This window comes from Molothrus aeneus, chromosome 1 (assembly GCF_037042795.1).
Source record: "Molothrus aeneus isolate 106 chromosome 1, BPBGC_Maene_1.0, whole genome shotgun sequence".
In the NCBI taxonomy this organism is placed as follows: Eukaryota; Metazoa; Chordata; class Aves; order Passeriformes; family Icteridae; genus Molothrus; species Molothrus aeneus.
Window position 1 is genome coordinate 81,501,379 of NC_089646.1, and position 20,242 is coordinate 81,521,620.

The window sequence follows — 20,242 nt, forward strand, 5'->3', positions numbered from 1 at the left end:
TTGTTTACTTGATTCTTGAGGAGCAAGATAAAGAGGAAGGAAATAGGCAAGTCCTTTGTTTCTACTTTAGCCAAAAAAAAAAAGAAAGTAGTATTTTACAGAGATATCAGATCATGTTTTTATGTAAAAAATTATTTCCTGGAGACAGTCTTATAAATCTCAAAGCCTTGTAGTATTGTTTTGTTTCTTTGCTCTAAGGTACACAGAGAAGTTGTGTTGTGTGGCTTTCCTGGTGTGTCCTTTTGGGTGTGCTTGGCCTTATGGCATTGTTAAAGCTGGGCACCTGAGTGTCCAGAGCAGCTGCCATCCATCCAGTCTTCCTTGATGCCATTCCTTCCACAGCAGCCTGGTCTCAGCCTCTGTCTTTTCTTTTTAACTTCTCTTAAGGATGATCCTCTGTGACCCACACAGACACATAATTTATTAGTTTATGAACTGTAAAAATTAAATGTCTGTGGTTTATAGGAGGTCATCCTGTCTGAAGTATTGCTTATTTCTGAATTACAGCTGGTCATTTCAAATTGCATAGGCCTGTTGTACTGATCAGTGGGACTCCAGTTTCACAGCATGACCATGTCTTTTCCTAATATAAATCAGCTACATTAAATAGAATATTTTACTGAGCTTCTTGAAATCAGTAAAATGACTGAAACGCTTAGTGCTGAATACAGAGTTGCTTTTCTTTCTGATGTTCTTGTGATGTTGTAGAATGCTTTTTGTTGAGATAGGGATGAAGTTGTCTCTCTCTAATGAGTACTTAATTAATATGAAACCACTTCATCTTCATTGTTGTTTGGACTTTCTTTAATCATTGTGGTACAACAGTAGAATAAATAGGAAACAATAAGTCTCATTTCTTGCTTAAAGGGATTTTGGATTTAGATTGAAAAAAGAATTGTAGTCTTTATATGAAGAATCTCTCGCTTGTTGTTGTTTTTCCTCTTTTAAGGATTTGGACTAATTTACTAGGAATTTTAATGTAGGAAGGCAGGGTCTGGCAAGTGTGTAAAGCATGATACTTCTTTTTATTCTGATGATTTTATTGTTGTGTTTTCTTGCCACGTGCAACTTAAGTTTTATTTAGATGATACATCTTTTCATCCACAATCCAACCATGTATTTATGGTGTTCTGCTTTCATGAAAAGTGAACCTTTTCATCTTATATGACTGTATCTCCTTAAGGATCTTATCTTTTAACATAAACAAATAAAATAGATTGCCAGTATTTCCTGGTTTCTACACTTCTGATGGTGACTGAAGCCAGTCTGCTGTTTTCCTGTGATTTCTCTTCTGACATATATTGCTTACATTGGGTTACGTACACTTAGTGGATTTCTCACCTCACACTCAATTGCATTGACTTATATCCATGGAAACAATTTATTTTCTGCATGGGCATGCTCACTATAAATATTGTATGCAGATTTTGATGAAGAATATTTTATTATTTAATATTTTATTTTGTGGTAATTATCATAAGAATTGGTCTCTGTCATGTTTGTGCCCTCAAGCAGAGGAAAAAAGGGAGATGTTTAATAATGGAGAGCTGTAATGAGAACTGCTCTGTTAACCATAGAGGAAGCCTGGAGCAAGGCCAAATGTTTCTACCTTAAAACAAAACGATGGATGGTGAATTGAAGGGAGTACCCAGGAAAAGTGAAACAAATCTGTCTTATGTTGTAAACAACTGTGATCTTGCAAGTTGGTTTTAAGGCATCAGCAAATTAGAGTAGGAAGAGACAGGAGAACAGGGAATGGATTTGCAGATGCTGATGTGCAGCTTCTCTGAAGAAAGATGGAGTGGGAGGAAGGCCTGGTGATAAATTAGCAGCAGGGGCTGGTTGAAAAGGCAGGTTGAAGGTAAAACTGGCAGTAGGTTTGGGGAAAAGATATGCTTGGAAAATGCTTGTTTACAGTCATGTACCTGAAAGTGTAAGAACAGGCCACAACTGCGTTTCCCAGCTGTGAAAGATGATGTGATAATTTCACTTTGCATTTCACCTCTCAAGCATATTTGGCATGGATATCAAGGATCAGACTTTAGAAAATGTGCGTACATTAGATAAAAGGCCTTCATTGCTTTGAGTATTTCAGCATGAGAGAATCGCCTGCATGCAATGTTGCTGACCCTGATGTCTGTCATGACTGCAATCTGCAAAAGCCTCCAGCACATCAGAATATTGAGTGGCTTTGGCAACTGCCCTATTTGTGAAAAGCACATGTTGCACTTTTTGCTCACCTGCTGTGTAAAGGTAGTGGAGATGAGAGGGGATAGGGTGCTTTAGAAAAGACACTGCTGAGGTAAAAAGTTACTCACTACTGCATTCTGAAAGAGGAACATCCTTACCCCTTGGAAAAACCCCCAAGCTTACAAAATATTTTGAAAGTTTAAAGAATTCTAGTGCATTTAGACAATTATACCTTCAGCACTTACAGTCCTCTGGGCAATTGTTTTATTTCTTTGGGAATTTTCCTACAAGGTAATAAGGTAATTGTTTCACAAAACATGCTTAGATAAATTTTTCAATGTTTTCAGTATGGATTCAGCTATAGGCTTTTGTGATTTAGAAGTATTCACATTTATGCACCTTTTTCACTCTACTTTTAAAAGTCTTTTCTACTGGTGTATGCAAGAAACAAACATAAAAATTGTGCAAGCCAGAAATTCTGTTTATATAATCTGTATGAAGAAAATGATAAAGCTTTTTAAACCAGTGGGGTTTTTTTAGAGTAAAAAATTATTGAGTTGTAAGCCTGTGTGCTTTTGTTATTACAGCTGGGTTAGTTTAAGCTTGTTTTTGACCTTAGGTTCCCTTGTTCCCTCTAACCTTTTTGAGGCCTCAGAGCTCTCTCGGTTCATGGGAAGCCTGGCACAGAGGAGGAGGACACTGGCAGTGTTTGGACAAGCACTCTGAGTATTTCTAGATATCCAACTGTCACAAATTGTTCTTCTTCGTATACATGAGAGGAGACAAGCTCCAGTAATTTTTACTAAATGTTTTATTTCCCCTCCCTTTTTTTCAGTTTCACCTTTTTAACAGGAAGTAAGTTGTGAAGTTGTGTTTTGCTTCAAGTACCCTTCTGCTGGTCCTGCTTCATCTGGTGAAGTGCTGGACTACTGATGACTGTGATCAGTGCTTAGAAAAAGTGTTAAACCATTAAGCAATTGGTCTTTCCAGCCGTTTTGCTGGAGAGTTTTAACTTTTTCAAAATCCATCTTGAAAAGCTTGTGTTCATGTCAGGAGAAGAGAGCTTCTTCTATAGCCTCTGTATAGTATGCCAAGAGCTGCAACTGATTTAAAACAAAGGTTCATAAAGTCCAACAAGGTTTATTCTAAATAGGCTCTGAGTGTAAGAAAAGCATTTCAGGCACATCAGAGGTGAAGGTTCTGTCCCACCATCATGTATCTAGAAGCTGAGGGAGTTGCAACGAGTGATTGGGCCTTCTGCAAAAGAGAGTGCAAATGAGTAATTGCTGGTGTTTTTCCATGTGTTCAGGATGGCATTTACAGTCTGAGGACTACTAGTTGGGAAAATAACAGATCAAACACAGAGCATACAGTGGTCCTTGTCCTTAGGCCATTGTTTCTTCATGGGTTTGGTGGCACCAGTGTTTTTGTACTCAGATCTCAGTCAATTGTGATTGGTGACTGCTACTTTGCAAGTGAAGTACTTTAAACATCTTGATGGTGATGTGATTAATTGTTTATCATTCTTACAGGTTTAATTTTGGGGTTATTTTTGGAGGAGGGTTTTTTCTGTTTGTTTTGTTGGTTTTTTTTAAGTGCTTGGCACAGAGATTGTGGCCTCTTCTGTGGCCTCTTTTTGGCAGTATTTGCTTCTTGCAATTAAAAGAAACTGTTCTCTGTTCTGGTTAACCCCTTGAACATGGTCCCATTTTATTGGCTTTTGTTGTTTCTGTTGTCCCTCCATTCTTATCTTCAGTTTCCAGATTGTTCTGAATCATGGCTGTGACTTTCATATTTTTCCACTTTTCTCCAAATGTGCTCTTCATTGACAGCAGTTTTAATTGTAGGGTCCATAGTGTTCAGTTCTTCACAAAGAAGGGACTTTAATTTGCCCAGGCCAGGAACAGAAGGCAATTGTCCTGTGAGTGACTTTGTTTCTTGACTCTGAATGCATCTCAGATTCTGAACTTCAGTATCCTGATAGCATCCTAGAGGAGGATGAAGTAGTGTCTCTGGAGATCTATTCTATTTTAGAAGCCAAAAAGAAACTGCAGTGTGTGTATGCCTGGATATTAGAAAACTGAGGTTCTCCAAAATATTGCCTTGGGACTTCTGCTGTTACCTTTCTTTTATATGTATGCTGCAGCATTTTATTTTTAAATGAAAAATGTTTCTTAGTGTGAGCTCTCAACTAAACTATATGTGATGCTCATGACTAGGGATAAAAGTTAAGGCAATTTTCTAGCAGCTGACTTTCCCCCACTGCTTTATAATAAAATATTTAAAGATTTGTAATGGTTTGGATGACCATGATAAGTGATTCTGTTATTGCTCTGTATTTTATATTTGTACATGTGTGTTTTAAGACTACTTCAATTTTAAGGGTGATGGGAGATGAAGTTGGAAATAGTACCTACAAATTTCTTCTTCTGTTTAAGTGTAGATTACCTTTTCAAGCACGCACAATAAAGTACAATAAAATGGTTGTCTCTTGTGTTTAGGATTGGTGGTGATGGTTTTACTTGTGCTTTCTTTTGCTTATCTACTCCTTAGTATTAAAGTTGATGTTCTAGGAAAGGGAAATACAGGGCAACAAAAAAGGGAATCTGGCACCCATAGAAATAATTGTAAATATTGTCTCCTTTTTGTAGCTGGACGTGACCAGGTTTTCTTAGGACTTTAGTGAGAGTTTAGTAAAAAAAAAAATGGTTTAATTAAAATAAATGCTGGATTAGATTAAGGGATGATTTTTATCATGTTTCATATTTATGTTGTATTTTAAACATATTTCTCCTTTTGGTTCAGTTTAATAATCCACGATGTAGAATTTCTTAGAGCTGTTTTGTAGGACTAAGTTATGGAGTTTCTTTTAATGAAAAACCATGAGGGCACTCAAAGCTTGTCATCTGCAGAGTGAGGTACTAGCATTTTAAATTAGGTTTTAATTTGTGTGTGTGCTAGAGAAAACTCTTTCAAAATATGGCAGATGATGTATTTAAAAAGAATTTCAGAGGAGTTGCAGTGCTGTTTGAAGTCTAATTTCACCGACCTCCCTATTCAGAAAAGTGTTTGAGAACTCCATGAGACTACTTTGTTTTTGTTGCTCTTTGAAATGAGAAGCTAACGGGATAACTCAAGATAAGTAATGAAGAATTACATTGTAAAATTAGATAATTAACAGAAGGCAATAAGACTCTGAAAAACTTTGAAGTGTGGGCCATTTGCTACTTTTACCATATGTCTGAAGTTCCAGTAGACCAAAGCGTGCAGTTAATATCAAAACAGAATCAATGCTGCAGTGTGTCTTTGAGCAGAAGTATTAGTTCTGTGGAGATGGAAGGACATCCAGTATTCAGTAAATATAAAGAATTTTGCATCTTGGTCATTTTTCTTGAGGATCAGTTATAACTATTGCCTTACAAACAAGAGTTTAACCATATCTTCATGTAAGTCTGTCTTGTGTAAGTCTGGAACCCATTTTGAGGGGTAGAGAAGTAATTGAAATGATGTAATTTGTCTGATCTGAGCAAGCTGTCAAATCCATCCAGAGGTGGTGTGTGATAGTTCTCCCTTTTTTCATGTCTCAAAACTAATTTGTTTCAGAGGATCTTATTGCATTTTGTAATATATATAAATAGAACCATTTTGTGATACAGTTGATTTAAAATAGGAACGTCCAGGAAGAAAGGCAGAGCAGATGAATCTGCTGCTGTAGGATGAAATTATTGGAAATGTTGGATCCATTAAAAATTTAGTTCCCTCACTAGCTCTCTCAGTATTTTAAGGGTGAGCTTCATCCTGCACTGTCAGTATTTCTTATGAGATGGAGTATTCCTCATTAGTACTTTGGGAATATTTATAGGTATTCAAAGGCCGAAACTGGAATTGAATCACTTCCAGTCCTGTTTATTTGGTGTTTTGTGGAGACCAGTGGGAATGCTTACAGTAATATGCATGAAATTTCTACCACGGTTGCTACTCTCCAACTCTCCCCATTCCTTTGCCATTAAGGGGATATCTCTGGCATCCTTAGGGAATCTTTTTTCCCTAAGGAGGTGGATCATGCATTACAATTAGTACGTATGTAAAAACAAATTGAAAGAAAGTAAAAGCTGCTCCCCTTGGTTATTCTGTTGCAAATGAAGGTGATTCTTCTGAGGCAATTTTAGTAGAGTACATCCTAAAAAAGGCGTGCTAAACTTAGGTTATTTTTCTGACTTTTTCCAATTTTTCTTCCTTTGACTCTTTTACACAGAGGCAAGAGTAAAATATGCTTGATAGAAAACTAATGCAGAATGGGAGAAAATACCTGAAGAAATTGTGTTCCTGTGCAGTATATAGTACACACAGTTAGCAGGACTAGGTGGTTAACTAGCAAGGTTTTAGACAGGTTTCCTCACAGGTTTGGGAAGTCAGAACTTAAGTGCTCTTGAGCAGTTTTATTGATGTTGCATCCCATTGTACTGGTAAGATGCCTTGAAAATAAGCTTTGCTAATTTTGCCGTATTGCTATCAAAAGACTTTGACATTTCTAAAAGTGTCACTGAACAGGATATAGGGAAGATATTATGATAACTATAATTTTCTTCTTGAGCTTCCCCTTCTTAATTTTAGCTTTTATTTAGAAAACTGATTTTAACATGCAAACCGCAAGCCAAGCTCAGAACCTGAAAAAAAAATCAGCAGAAATCTTACATCCTAGTGATAAATCTTCTGTTACAATTTGAAGTAAATTCTACTATACCAGAAAAAAAAAAAAAGGAAACCATACTGCACATAGGCTACCCATCCATAACTATTTTCTGTAGTGACTTTTTTGACTTACAGATGTTTCAAGATAGGCAGAAATGGGTCATGAATTGAGACATTGTCAGGAAACGGCAAATAGCACTGCCTCCTGTGGCAGTTTTAAGCATGTAAGAATGTCTAAACAAGAACAAGATTCTTGGTGCTGAGTTTATTAACCTCCCACTTGATGACTTCTCTTATCCTTTCCATTTCAGTATTAGTTTTGATTTCCTTCAGTTACTGAATCATGATTTCCCCCTCTTCTCTCTCTTAATTCTTGCCTCTCAAGTGGCCTCTGCTTTTGTGTTTACAGACAATCCATTTCTTTCCCACTAGTGTTCTATATATGAAAATGAGCTATTTTCTTGACTACCTGATGAAAAAGTAGGTGATCCTTATACTTTGTGAAATAGGAAGGCAGTCTGTAACCTAAAACTGGTTTATCAAGAAATGTTTATTGGAGTCTTTCATTCTTAGTATTTTTCTGTGCTGCCCTTCAGTGGATAGGAGGAATTACTGAGCTACAGGAGGGTAGGTACTGCTTTGTGATTTGTGCCTATAAAACTGCATTCTAACAGCTTCATATCACCAGCCTGCCATAACAAGATGTGCATAATAAAGTAAAAGCAGAGTGCTCATCTTTTGTTTTTCCCTGATGCTTGGTCTCTGCCTTCAGAGCTGCCCTGTGCTGCATCCCCAACCACTTTGACTGTCTGATTTGCTTTACAAACTTTGGGGATTTTAACCATGAAGTACAAGGCCCATAGGTGTTCAAGGGAAGAGCGTGTTCCAACAAGGAAATAGAAAAAGCTTTCCCATTTTTTCCCAGTAGTAGCGCACAAAGCAGTGCAAAAGATCTATTTCTGGGTAGAGAAAATATTCTTCAAATGCTGCATCTGAACCGTGACCTTAAGAGGATTTTTTTGGGTGACGAGGAGGGACTGTAATGTAGATTAAAACTGTATAATGTTTTTCTGAATTTGGTGCCTAATTTTGGGCAGCTGGGGAGGTGTATTTGTTCTCTCAAAGACCATGTTCGCCAGATGTAACATAGTTAAGAATATGACTTGAATCTTAATAGAGAAAATATATGAAGAAAACTCTTTGCGCAGAAATGTACGGACACAAACAAAAGCAAAAGGCATCTTTTAGCTTTATTTTTGACTGGCAGTGGAGGGTAACAATAAACTGGTTTTTAGGGTTTTTTCCACCACCAAGAAAGGAAAAGGAGTATGAGAAATTAACAGAACTGAAGGTGGGGGTATTGCTTTTTTTTCCCCCCAATAGATTGATTTTGGTGAAGGAAAGACTCTTCTATTAGCAGTAAAATGTAGTCCTCAGACCAGTTCAAACGGTTGCATAATTTTAAATTGATTAAGACAGAGCAGAGCAAAGAAACTTCTACCAGAGTATCTGCTGAGTGCCCTGCTAGGAGCAGTTGCAGTAAGTCAAGGTTGCATATTTGAAAAGAAATGTTCCCTTTGCATTAAGTCCTTTTTCCCGTGGCTAAAAGGAAGAAGAATTTTAAGTTAGAATTTTGTTTAACTGGAGCCTTTACTATTGCTCAGTTTCTGAGTGAGAGAACCAGAGGGGCCTCCTGATTTGTAAAATGATGTGCATTTCTGGGCCAGCACTGACTGTGTGGTGTCATGATAGCAGAAGGTCTCCCACATGCTTACACATTTTTGTTCAATTTTGTCTCATCTGTGGTGATGGTAAGGTAATACAATTTTTTTTCAAAATGTTATGTGTTTTTTAAAATCCTATTACTTTAATGTTATACTGTTTAAATCCCATTTTAACATTGTGTTTATATGGGAAAATGTAGTACACCCTTCTGTGTGGTCTAATTTTCATTTGTGATCTTTGTGTATCAATACTGCCTCCAGTGTGATCTAATGTGGGAGCCAAATTAATTTGTTTTGGAGAAATTCAGACCTTGGGGTAAAAAGTGAGAAAAGTTGTGGGTGAAAGCCCTGCCAATTGCAGCCTGGGCACCAGCTATATGTATTTAGTCTGTGGTAGAGTTTGAAGGTTATCTTAGACAAAGTGTGATTATCTCACAAATTTATCTGCGGTGCAGCTTCTCTTTGCTGCATTGTTTCAAGTTATCTTAGCTTTGAAAGATGATGAGAACTTTGGAATATGGCAGCTTTTCCAGCAGCATTGTTTGTATTTCTGGAGGGAGTATCAGTCTTAAAATGATGATTTCCATATCAAGTTTGGGTGTGTCTTTGATGTTTCTTCTGCTTGTTAGTACTATTTATTTCCTGTAGTCATTCTAGGAAAATTTTAGTGGCTTGCTCTGATGCAGATGTTATAAACCAAATATCTCTTTCTTCTTATATAATTACAAGAGATCAGAAACAATGGAATCATACAAATCCTTGCAGATAAATTTAAACAGGACATGCATCCTACTATTCTGTACTAGTAAGCAAAATCTTTATTTCACAATTTAAATTTTTGGACATTCCTAATGGTGTTTCAAATAGGAGTTTCCTGGTTTTTAGTGAGTTTACAGCAGTTAGTTGTATGTGTATTCCTGATTCATACAATTACATTGTGAATTAACATCAGAATTGTAAGTGTTGCTTGGTGAGTTGTCAAAGATAATGAGAGCCCATACCTGATACTGAAGTTAATGCTGCATTTTAATAAATGTGCCTCAGGCCAGTGTGCCTGTGCCTCTGTTAACTTTCCTGCATAAGTTCTCCCAAAGCTTGAGTATCAAAACTCCAGATGAACGCCAGCTCCAGCTACCAAAATCTCCTGCTGTCTTTTGTGTTATGTTTTTGTATGAAAATGGAATCTCAAACAAACTTGAAATACAGTAACCAAAATCAGATCCAGGTGTTCTTTCTCAGCTGCCTGAGGAGAATGCAGAATCCTGTACTTCATGCTCTACTTAGTGTGGATGTAATAAGTTAATTGAAAATAAGTATAAATTCTGTGGATTGGAGATATGGGAGGAAGGAGAGCTGTGAAAGGAAGTTCACTGTGGGCACAGTGCTGGGCAGTTCTGGGGTCTGTTGCCTGCTATTTTAATCCTAGTGCACAGCAAAGCATGGAAGGTGTTTGTTTTCAGCAATGGCTTATGATGAACTAGGCATTGTAATCAAAGTCTTGACAGGGATCCTGCTTGTATATTAAAACTCTTCTTCCTTAATTTTGTTAGTACCAAACACAAGAAAAAAAATCTGTTGAGGAGCTTGGAAATTATTGTTTGTGTTCTCCCTGGGATGGTGCCCAGGACTGAAGTGTTTACCTCTTTCTATTTGCTTAGCCTGAGGCATTTGTGATTGCTTCAGCATGGTGAGCAGCCAGGGAGATGAGATGGGAGCTTGCCTGCATGTTGGGTGGCAAAGAGAGGGATAGGCTGCTAGAAGAATGTCAAAGCATTGCATGCTTTCATTGCTGATGGGGAAAACATTTGGTCCTGGGTAAGACTATTTCAGACAAGGCTTGGAATATGTCCACATCACAACAACCATATTTTTGCTATGTCTACAGTCACCTAGAAAAATGAACCCTAAACTCCCCAGCATTCAACTTCATGCTGAAGAGAGAGTAGAAGAGCTAAGAATCTTGCTGGGGGAAGGAGGGAGCATCTATCACTTTGGGATTTATGGTACCAGATGGAGTGTGCAGTGTGATGGATATGTTAAGTTTTGTCTTTGTGTCATGCATGCTGAGATGGAAGAAGGGAATGCATCCATCACTGAAGGAGAACAATCAAAGCCAGAAAAAAAAAATAGCACAGAATATGAAAGCCCTGTAGACAAAGAAACTGTTGCTACTTCTCTCTCTCATATCATAAATGATTTCAGTACATTTGGGCTGGGAACCTAAATGGTATAAACTTTGAGTTGTACCAACCAATGTACATGCACACTCCCCTCCCCAGCCCCCCTTCCCATAAGGTTTAAGAAGTCTCCCCCCCATTTGGAAAAGCAGATTACAAGTAAATTTTTTTCCCTGATACATAACAAATAAAATTTATAGACCTACCTAGGATTTAATATGATCTCCTGTACTTAAAATGGAATGGATATGATTTCTTTAAATAATTTTGGAACACTCAGACTGACAAAGTGGATAAGCCAGCTTTTGGAATAAACTGGCGTGTAAAAACTGGCAGAGTTTTTAAACACTGTGCATTGTAATTGCATTTTGTTGGGATATTATTTCTTCAGCTGCACAATTATGGGAGTCTGCTGCATATTAGCAGACACTTTTCCAATAACCTCAGGCTATATGCACTGAGTTGGATTTTCCTCTTCAGACTATCATCTTGGATTCTCCCAGACTACATACCACTGCTTTTTTTTTTCTTTCTGCATAGCAATGCATGCTGTAAGCAATAGTGAGTGTAATACTTTCTGCATTGTTAGGCAGTGAACATTATCAGCAGCTGCAATATTCAGGATTAGCCTTTTTGTTATTATTTGGCATCTGTGTACCTACATGAATCTGTTCAGTCCTGTTTCTCCAGAAGGCAGCTGGGCTCTCTGAGAGAGCACAACCATAAAGGTTTCCTGTAATTGTCACTATCCTCAGGAGTTCAATCTTAATTGGAACTGCAGTGTTTCCAGTGCAGTTCGCTGAGATGTATAAAAACTTGCATTTTGTTTGAAGAACGTGGGTTATATAAAAAAGATGTCTTCACATTTTATAATGGGGGGATGGGGTCAGATCAAGGTTCTCAAAGATATACCACAAATCAGTTCCTGAGTGAGAACTATAATCCAGGTCTCATAACCCCTAGCTTCATCCTTGGTCTGCTACCAAGCAGATGTCTCTGAATTAATTATGCTACAGAAAACATATCAGCTGGTATCCTGCAGTACAGCAAATGTATTTCAGAATAGTAAATAAAATCTAGGACTTCCCTGGGGCTTGAACTTTTTTTTTCTCTAGGAGGTGTCTGTCATCTAAGCTTTATTTGAATTTTTTAAAACTGAAATGAAAAGGTTCACTGGCTTCTGCCAAAGGTCAGAGTAAACATTATTTTTATGGTTATATATTTACAGATGCATTTGCTAAGGACTGATCTTCCATGATATCCATAGTTTTGGTTTTACCTTTCTTAGCTTACTTGCTGCTTTTGGAAAATAGAGGAGCCATGTACTGGTTAATGAAAGAAAGGAAGCAGCTGTCTCATGCAGACTAAATTACATGGAATTCAGTTTTGATGTTTTTTCGCAAATTTTCATAGATTTTGGAACACATGATGATCAATGAAATTTAAGATTTACATGCTGGCATCAGCTACCAGCATGTCACTTAAATCAGAGAATCAGTTAAGACATGAAATTACTTGGAAGAATTCCAGAAAAGGAATGACGTTTTATTCCAAGAGTATTCCAGGAGTGTTGTGCTCCTGTCTGGGTGGGTGGAGTAATGCTGACTATTTATCTTACAGGTGAAAATAGTAGAAGAGGTAGAAGCAGTACAGTGTTGCATATTGGAAAAGAAAGGAGATTTCTTAAGAAGACCATTGCATGGTATCCTTCTGCAATATTAAAATGCATATGTGCACAAACACACAAAACCAAACCAAAATGAACAAAAAAACTCCAAACCAAATACAATACCTCTATTGAGTTTCATCTTAAGGACACCCAAAAATGCTAGGAACGTTTTTTTTTTATCTAAGTCTTGTAGAAATACACACAGAAACAAATTTTGTATACATATGCTACAGTGTTCAATAACTCCTTTCTTTGACTTGCATTATGAAGTTGATTTCTCTGGTCATGACACTCTTGGCCTTCTGTGTCCTCAGTACTAACAGTGTTGTCTGATAGGTACTAAAACGTTATTCTTGTCAGTATCTTGGAACTGGAAAAGTCTGCCTGGATCATCACACCAGTGAAATTAAGGTTCAAAAAACCTTGTAAAAGTTGGAGACATGTAGGCAGCAAATACCAGTGGCAACAGAGCACTATAGACTTCAGTAAAAGACCAGAGAATCACAAGAATAAATAGTGTCACACTCAAGAGTAAAGATTTTCAGAAGTTTTGCTCTCAAACCAGAGAGATTAGAGTTGTATCAGAAGTGATTTATTTTGAATAAAATTGCTCAGTTGTGTAATTTGCAGAAAGTTGGATAAAGGCCATGTTTTCCCTTCTCTTTGAAGTCTTCATGAAAAACATGACTTCAGTGGGAGCAAGACCACAATAATTTCTCTTTTATTACTCTTTTTCTCCATCTCTACCATTTTAAACAAGGTAATACTGTTTGTTCTTTCAGAAGTCTTAATAATGTATTATACTTTAAAAATGACTATTTTGGGATCATGGTGGGGTTTTTGGAAGAACTAAGTGCTGCTGCTCTTGGACTATAAATCTGTGGTGGTTGGTTAAAAGGCTAAATGAACATTAACAGGTCCAGTCACTTTGACCTCAATGGAGTTAAAACAAGTAGCAGGGCAAGTTCAGTAGCTTTAAATGAGTTATTAGTCAAATTCCTGCTAAACCAGATAAATGTTATGTCATTCTCTTCTGTAATTTTCATCCAGAGAGCTCTGGCTGACTGGTAACTTCACATATTCTGGTCTGTGCTTTCCTGCTAGCAATATGATTCCTGTCCTGGCACTCCAGCCTCTGCATTTTTTCTATTTTGGCCTAAAGGAGTCTGTTCTGGTTATTTTGACTTTACCATGCCTATGGGGTCAGCCTGACAAAGTCAGGATGAATCACATGTACTGCTCATGTGATTTTCATGCGCCCGTGTGTGTGTGCACATGTCCACAGTTGTTCATGCCTGGGAGCTTGTGCTCAGCAAGGTGAGAACAAAGCTGGAACCTAAGAAAGTCCAGGTACTGCTCCTGTTTTGGATGTAATTTCTGAGTTGAACCAGAAGACACATGTGTCAGGACCTGGAAGTTTCCCAGCCCTGCACGTGAAGCAGGAGCAGGCACAGCACTCTGTACACTGAGCTTCTGCTTTGAAGTGTGTGTTTGCAGGTGTCTGTCTGTTTGGGATGCATTTGTATGGGCTGGTTCTGCGGTCTCAAGCAGAGGTGGCTGGGACATGTTCAAGGATGTTATTGATTTTTTTAATTTGTTCTGCTTTTCCCCCACCAAAAATCCCTACATTTATTTTATTTTGGTTTTATTCTGCCCAATATTGTGATTTGGAAAGCAAGTAAGCAAAATGCTGATTTGTAAGAAGGCTATTCCTATTTCTTTCATGTTTCTTATGCCTAGATTCTGCTCAATAATTGCCATCTTTGTGTGTGCATTCTTTAGTCAAGCAAATAAGCTAGATTTAAGGAGATTTTTTTCCTAATTCAAGGACCTCTTCAGTATGAAGAGAGAAAGATAAGTAGTAATATTTGCTAACATAAATCATAAGGAGAAATGTTAGTATTTGTAGAAGGAACACAAGGTAGTGGATTGCAGTTGCAACCATTCATCCTTGATTGATTCCTGAAAGTAAGATATATTTGCATAATGCAGGCATGTTTTGGGGGCAGGGAAGAGGAAGGAGAATATTTTTATCCTTTTATTCTTACTCTTGTTTTCCTCTCCTTTTCTCAGTTTTGCTACATTTTCAGTTTTGACAAGATTTTCTTTCTTGCCAGATATCAACAAAAGCAAAGAATGTATTCAGTAGTATTTTAATTAGTAAGTGAAGTTTACTTATATTTGTTCAGTTCTTCTGTGCATAGATGGTGAGAACACTGAAGTCTGGAAAGCCCCATCTACCTGGTGTCCCTAACACTTCTACTTTAGCCTCACTGACATCATCCACAGTCACTTGGAACAGAATCCTTAACTCAGGTTGTCAACTTTGTGGAGTAAAACCCAAGGCTGGCTGGTGAAATGATGTGGAGCTGGCATGTTCTCATCCCACTTGGTGTCCTTTTTTGTCTTGTGAGGCGCAGCAGGGGTTGTCATTAGGTGTTGTGTGAAGATCCTGAGTGCCTGGGCAAGCTCCCAGGTGTCTGGGTGAGGCGAGGTTCTGCTGTGGCACGCTGCCTGAGCAGCGCCGTGCAGCTGCAGCAGAAGTGGGAAGCCTCGGCGTGCAGATGAGCCACAGTGTCTAGACACGCTGTGATCGTTTCTTTGCTCAGTTCCATGTGGAGCCAAATATCTCTTCAGGTGTAGCAGACAGAGGTGAGCACAGTGCCTGCACCCATGTAAGAGCAAAGGTGGTAAATGTGTTTGTGCTCTCCACGGTGCTCCTGCCAGATTCAATCACACTGCTTGCTCATAACACTGACTTTTGTGCTGTATCCTATCAGCAGTAGGAACCAGCACTCCCACGTGTTTTGCTTTAAATCTTGTGATGATGTCTTGAAACCTTCCCCTAGTATACACCTAAGTCTATTTTTATCCATTTGCAGAAGTCCCCTTGCTGCCCCATTCCTTTAAATTTGTGGGCTTCTGGGAAGTAAAATGTACCATGGCTGAATTCCCTTCTTGTGTACCTGTGTTTGTCGTTGAGAGTAGGTACAACAGCTGTTTGGGAAGTGAGTTTGTCTGTTGCTTTTCCTGACCATTTTCATAGAAGTTTTTGTGTTAGACTGAAACTGATCATCTATTCCAGAGTCATTTTGAAAGGAAGGAGTGGGAGACAGAGGCATGAAGCAAAGCCACTCTACCCTTTTTACTTTAGCAACTGATGCTAAACCAAAGCAAAAGTAAACTAAAAAATGATTGCATACCTTCCAGTAAAATTGGTTTTTTTTGGTTTTTTTTTTTTTTTAGTTAGACTTCTAATTTTGGTGGCTTTATTTACAGTTTCTGTAAGTCTGGTTTGGTGTGGGCTGTGTAGACTGAGTTAACCTAATTTTAGCTTAAATAAGTGAATACTTAGGGTGGTTTCTGGTGTTATCCTATCCACAGCATGTACTGTATTGTGCTTGATGAGAGTGCTTCCACAGTCACGGGACTGCAGAGTTGCCATATGAAGAAGTGTAAGGGAAGCAAGACATGGCTCTGTAGAAATTCAACTTTATGTATTAGTTTTTGTGTGTGTGCATGTTTTCCCTAAATCAATAAGATGGATTCATACCCTGCTTTCCAGTTTTGTTTAGGTTATTAAGATTAGAATAAAAGAAACCTTGTTCAAGCGTTTATTTTGGTCGAATAAAATCTGTTATGTTTATGTAAAAATAAGAATCACGAAGCGAGCAGGTTCAGGTGCTTATAGAAAACACTAGTAGTGTTAGGCTTGTTTGGAAAAATTGAGGTATACAGGCTTCTTTGTAATGTTTCAAAGTCTAATAATTCAGCTGCTCATTCTGGTGTAGTGAGTGCATACATAAATCACTAGCACACTGCATCTTGGAGATGGGTTGCTTGTAGTTGTCTGTAGAACTTGCTGAACAGTAACAGTTATAATTAATTACTTGACAGACTGAATGTCTCAGAGTAGTTTGTCATCAACATGCACTGGTGACTGGTAGTTTGAGTGCTGAGGTGTTTGAGCATTCTCTGGTACACAGTAGTATAAAAAGCAGAATTTGGTCCTCTTCCAAGTTTTAAATTTGTCCTTGCCTTTCTGAAAAGTGGGAGGCAAAGAAAAGGTGATGCAATGTCTTGTTGAAAATATAAGCTTCTCCTACCACCTTGGTCTATGAAATTGAAAGTGACTTTCTGTACTGCAGCTTTGCTTGATCCCTGTGCCTTGGAGAACACCATCTAAATCTGTTTTTGGCAACTTCTACAGCTGAATTTCACAGAGAGGTCTGTATATGTGCACATATGATATAAATGATATGATAAAATTCTTAATTTGGGATAAAATATGTAAATTGTAATCTGAAGTACTTGATGATAGGGAGAATGAGATTCTTGAGAAATTTTGATGTGGTAAACAGAAATTTGAATCTTTGTTGTCCAGTCTGGAGAGTTCTTCTTGCTGTATGATGTTTCCAAACATTTCTATGGTTATGCATTTGGCAGACTTCCTGAGACTTTCATAGGTCAGGAAAGCATTGGAAAAAAATCACAAACACTTCCAGTCATCTAGTGCAGTCATTTCATATAAGTGAGTAAACAGAGCGGAACAATGACTCCTTTTTTGCCTCATGTCTCTGTTTAGGTTCAAGGGTGAGCTGTTGATTGCTGGTGTGTTTGTTCTGCTCTGTAGACGTTCTCAATCGAGGAAACTAATGCTTTAATTGGACAGAGGACTACTGTTTTTTCTTGTGAAGTGCCTTTTTCTTGAGGTGCTGAGAGCAGGAAACTGCTATGGGATTCCTGTCTTGCTGTTTCACGTAGAGATAGCACATGATTGATTAGCAGTACTTTATTTGGTTCAATAAATAAATAAAAGCAAGATCATTTTTTGAATATTTATCTTGTATTTGTCATTCCTACAAGATGGGTTAATGTCTTGAAATGTCCTTAATGGTGCATCGCTCTCGCGAAAATGCCTTTTGTATTGTTTTGAGATATTAGAGAGTAACTATGTTTTTCTTTTGAACTTTGTTTTATGGAAAGGTGGAAGAATACTGAAGTTTTACCCACCTGAATTTTGTTATGGATTTTACTCAGGGACAAATTTAAGTCTGTGTATTAGACACGTTTAATTTTAGTGCTATTAAGGCACCAAGGCAAAATTTTATAGTAAGGATTTTTCTCAAATTCATGTCTCGTGGATTTTGGTAATTCTGCAGCAAATATTCCTTTTCTGATTCTCATCCTAAGCTGCCAGGTATTTTAAAAAATGATTTTTTTTTTCAATCTCTTTCCATTTGCTTCTTCTTCACATTGTGTAGTTAAAGTGCCTTACATTTCTAATTTATTGGCTTGGGAGACATGTTTTATGTCTGCAGTAAATGTCTGAGAATTGCTGATGAGCTGCCTCCTCAATATCTATTATCTCTCTTCTGTGTTTCCTTAACTCCTAGGAGCCTCCAACGTAGACCCAGGACCCCACTTTGGCTCTGCACAAACGCTGAACAGAAGCAGTACATGATTACAGAGGGATGGTGACTAAAAGGTGGGTAAGAGACTGTATTTTGTTCAGTCAGTAGATGATAATGTCATGGAGGGATGATGTCTGGAAAAAAGACTTGTGATGTGACTTTGTAGACCATTACAGTTGTTCTGCCTCTCTCTTTTCCCTAAGCTAAGGAAATCCATCAAATGGAAGTGGGAGGAATGAATGAAAAAGAACCTGCAATTCTCCTCTCTTCTTACCTCTCTTGAATTGTGCTTAACCTCAAAAAGGGAAACTATGTAAAAATGGGGATGTTTGCTTACAGTGACATTGAAAGAGTAATGTGTTTGAAGGTCACTATTTCAAGATGCTGTTTTGGAGGCTCCACACAAACACTTGAACATCAGTCTAAAAATGTCTTAGGAAAAGGAAGCCTGTATAGCTAAATGACCAGGTAGAGGAGACTATTAAAAGCAAGAGAACATCTTAAAAAAAGCTGTGTCTATGTTCAAAGAAGGAAATAAAACCAAAACGTTCCCCTATCTGGCTAAACAGAAAGTTAATGAATGCTTTTTTAACCACACCAAGAGCGGGAGGCCAGCTGGAGACTCTGTGTGGCCTGTGTGTAATGACTCTATGGCAGGAATGATCCAAGATAAAGCCATGGCAGAAAACTTAGTAATTCTTGTGTGTATGTGCTCACCACTAAAAAGTGTGGAGTGGTTCCTGTTTTGGAAACTTTCTTAGGTTAGGAGAAACCTTCTTAGATTTAGGAGATTGCCTTTCTTTAACTAATTTAATGTTCTCAGTTTAGCAGGTCCAGATGTAGTCTGCCCAGTTGTTTTAGGAATGGTAGAGTGAAATAGACCAGCTTCTGACTGTGGTATGCAGCTCCTTGCTTTTAAGTGTCTCGCCAGTTGAATACTTGAAGATGTCTAATTTCATACCACATTTCAGAAAGCGTTCATGTGGACTCAGGGAGTCTAAAAACCAGTGAGTCACCTGTTTAAACTGAGTGGATTAATTAAAAAATTAGATTAGTATCTCTGTTTTAGAAAGAGCATTGAGTATTACAGTGGGGATACTGAGAAAGGGTTGATTTCTGTGAATTAAAGCCCGATTAAGAGGATGTTTAAGACCTGGTGAACAGGTTAATATTATCCTTCAACTACTTGAAGGATGTTTACAAAGATTATGGAGCCAAAGTTCCTAGTTCTGGCAAACCAATAGCAGGAGGTTAACATACACAGATTGAAATGTTCTGATTGGACATTGTAGGTAAACCTTTTCTGTAGGAGTGTAGTGCAGCACTGAATAAGACATGGGTTTGAGGTGGGGGTGGCACCTCTCCTAGTAGAGCTTTCAAGTCTTAGTTGTACAGTGCTATGGCTGACCTGATCTTCTGTGGCTTTTAATGGCTAGACAGACTGTCTGACTGGAGGACTCCCAGAGATCTTATGTAGCCAGAATTTTTGTGATTTGAAGTCAAATCACAGAAATGGCCTGTGGTCTTTGAAGGAGACAACTGGCATGCAGGTGAAAGACATCGTTGGATGTATTGTTCTACCTAAATGATGAAAATTGATTTCATATTCAAAGTTCTCTTGAAAATTTTTTAAAGGAACTAAACAGGCACAAGTTAAGGAGGAGGACTGTGTTATTAACTTATTAACTGTTTTAATAATTGTTTAAATGGTAAGGAAAAAAGCTTCAGGGGAAAAGTGTGTTGGAAATCACCAATGGATTCCCATAGATAGCTCTGTGAGTGCCCGGGGGTATTTTCATATTTATAAGTGACTTGGGACAAAAGTGTGGTGACAAGGTTTATTTCTGAAACTAAGTTTTATGGGACAAAAGAAGGTAAAAAAAAAAAAGGGGGCAGACTGAAACAAACACAAAAGAACTATGTAAAACCAAATGGCCATTAAAATGATAGAAGAAATTCAGGATCAGTAATGTTAAAGTATTTTGAGTTAGCTTGAGGCCTTGGGACTATAAGCAGCAATTTATTGAAAAAATCACCTCTATATTTTAGGAGCAATTGGGAAGCAAATTTATATCAGGAATTACTCTAAGAGGAGAGAAATTGAAATATTAGACCACTTTCTAAATCTGAAGTGTTTGTGTCTTAAAGATGGTGTGCTGTCCTGGTCTCCTTATCTCAGAACAAGTGAAGTAGAACAGGAAAAGTTTCAGAGAAAGGCAACAAAAACGAAGAAGGGTAGCAGGATGCAGAAGACATCAATGGAACAGTATTCCATGCAAGAACAACTAACTAGATGAGAGCTTCCAGACTGGAAAAGAGAGAATGACCAGGTCCTAATGCTAGGTGTTTGCAAAATTATAGGAGTTGTGAGGTGTG

General features: G+C 37.9%; 1 protein-coding gene across 2 annotated transcripts in view; it reads left to right on the forward strand.

The window, feature by feature from the left end:
* SEMA5A (semaphorin 5A) overlaps positions 1-20,242 on the forward strand; it is a 313,648-nt gene that overhangs the window by 63,642 nt on the left and 229,764 nt on the right. For both annotated transcript variants that reach the window (XM_066559905.1, XM_066559914.1), the window contains exon 3: positions 17,849-17,940. The gene's annotated coding sequence lies outside the window, so the exon portion shown is untranslated. The remainder of the gene's footprint in view (positions 1-17,848; positions 17,941-20,242) is intronic.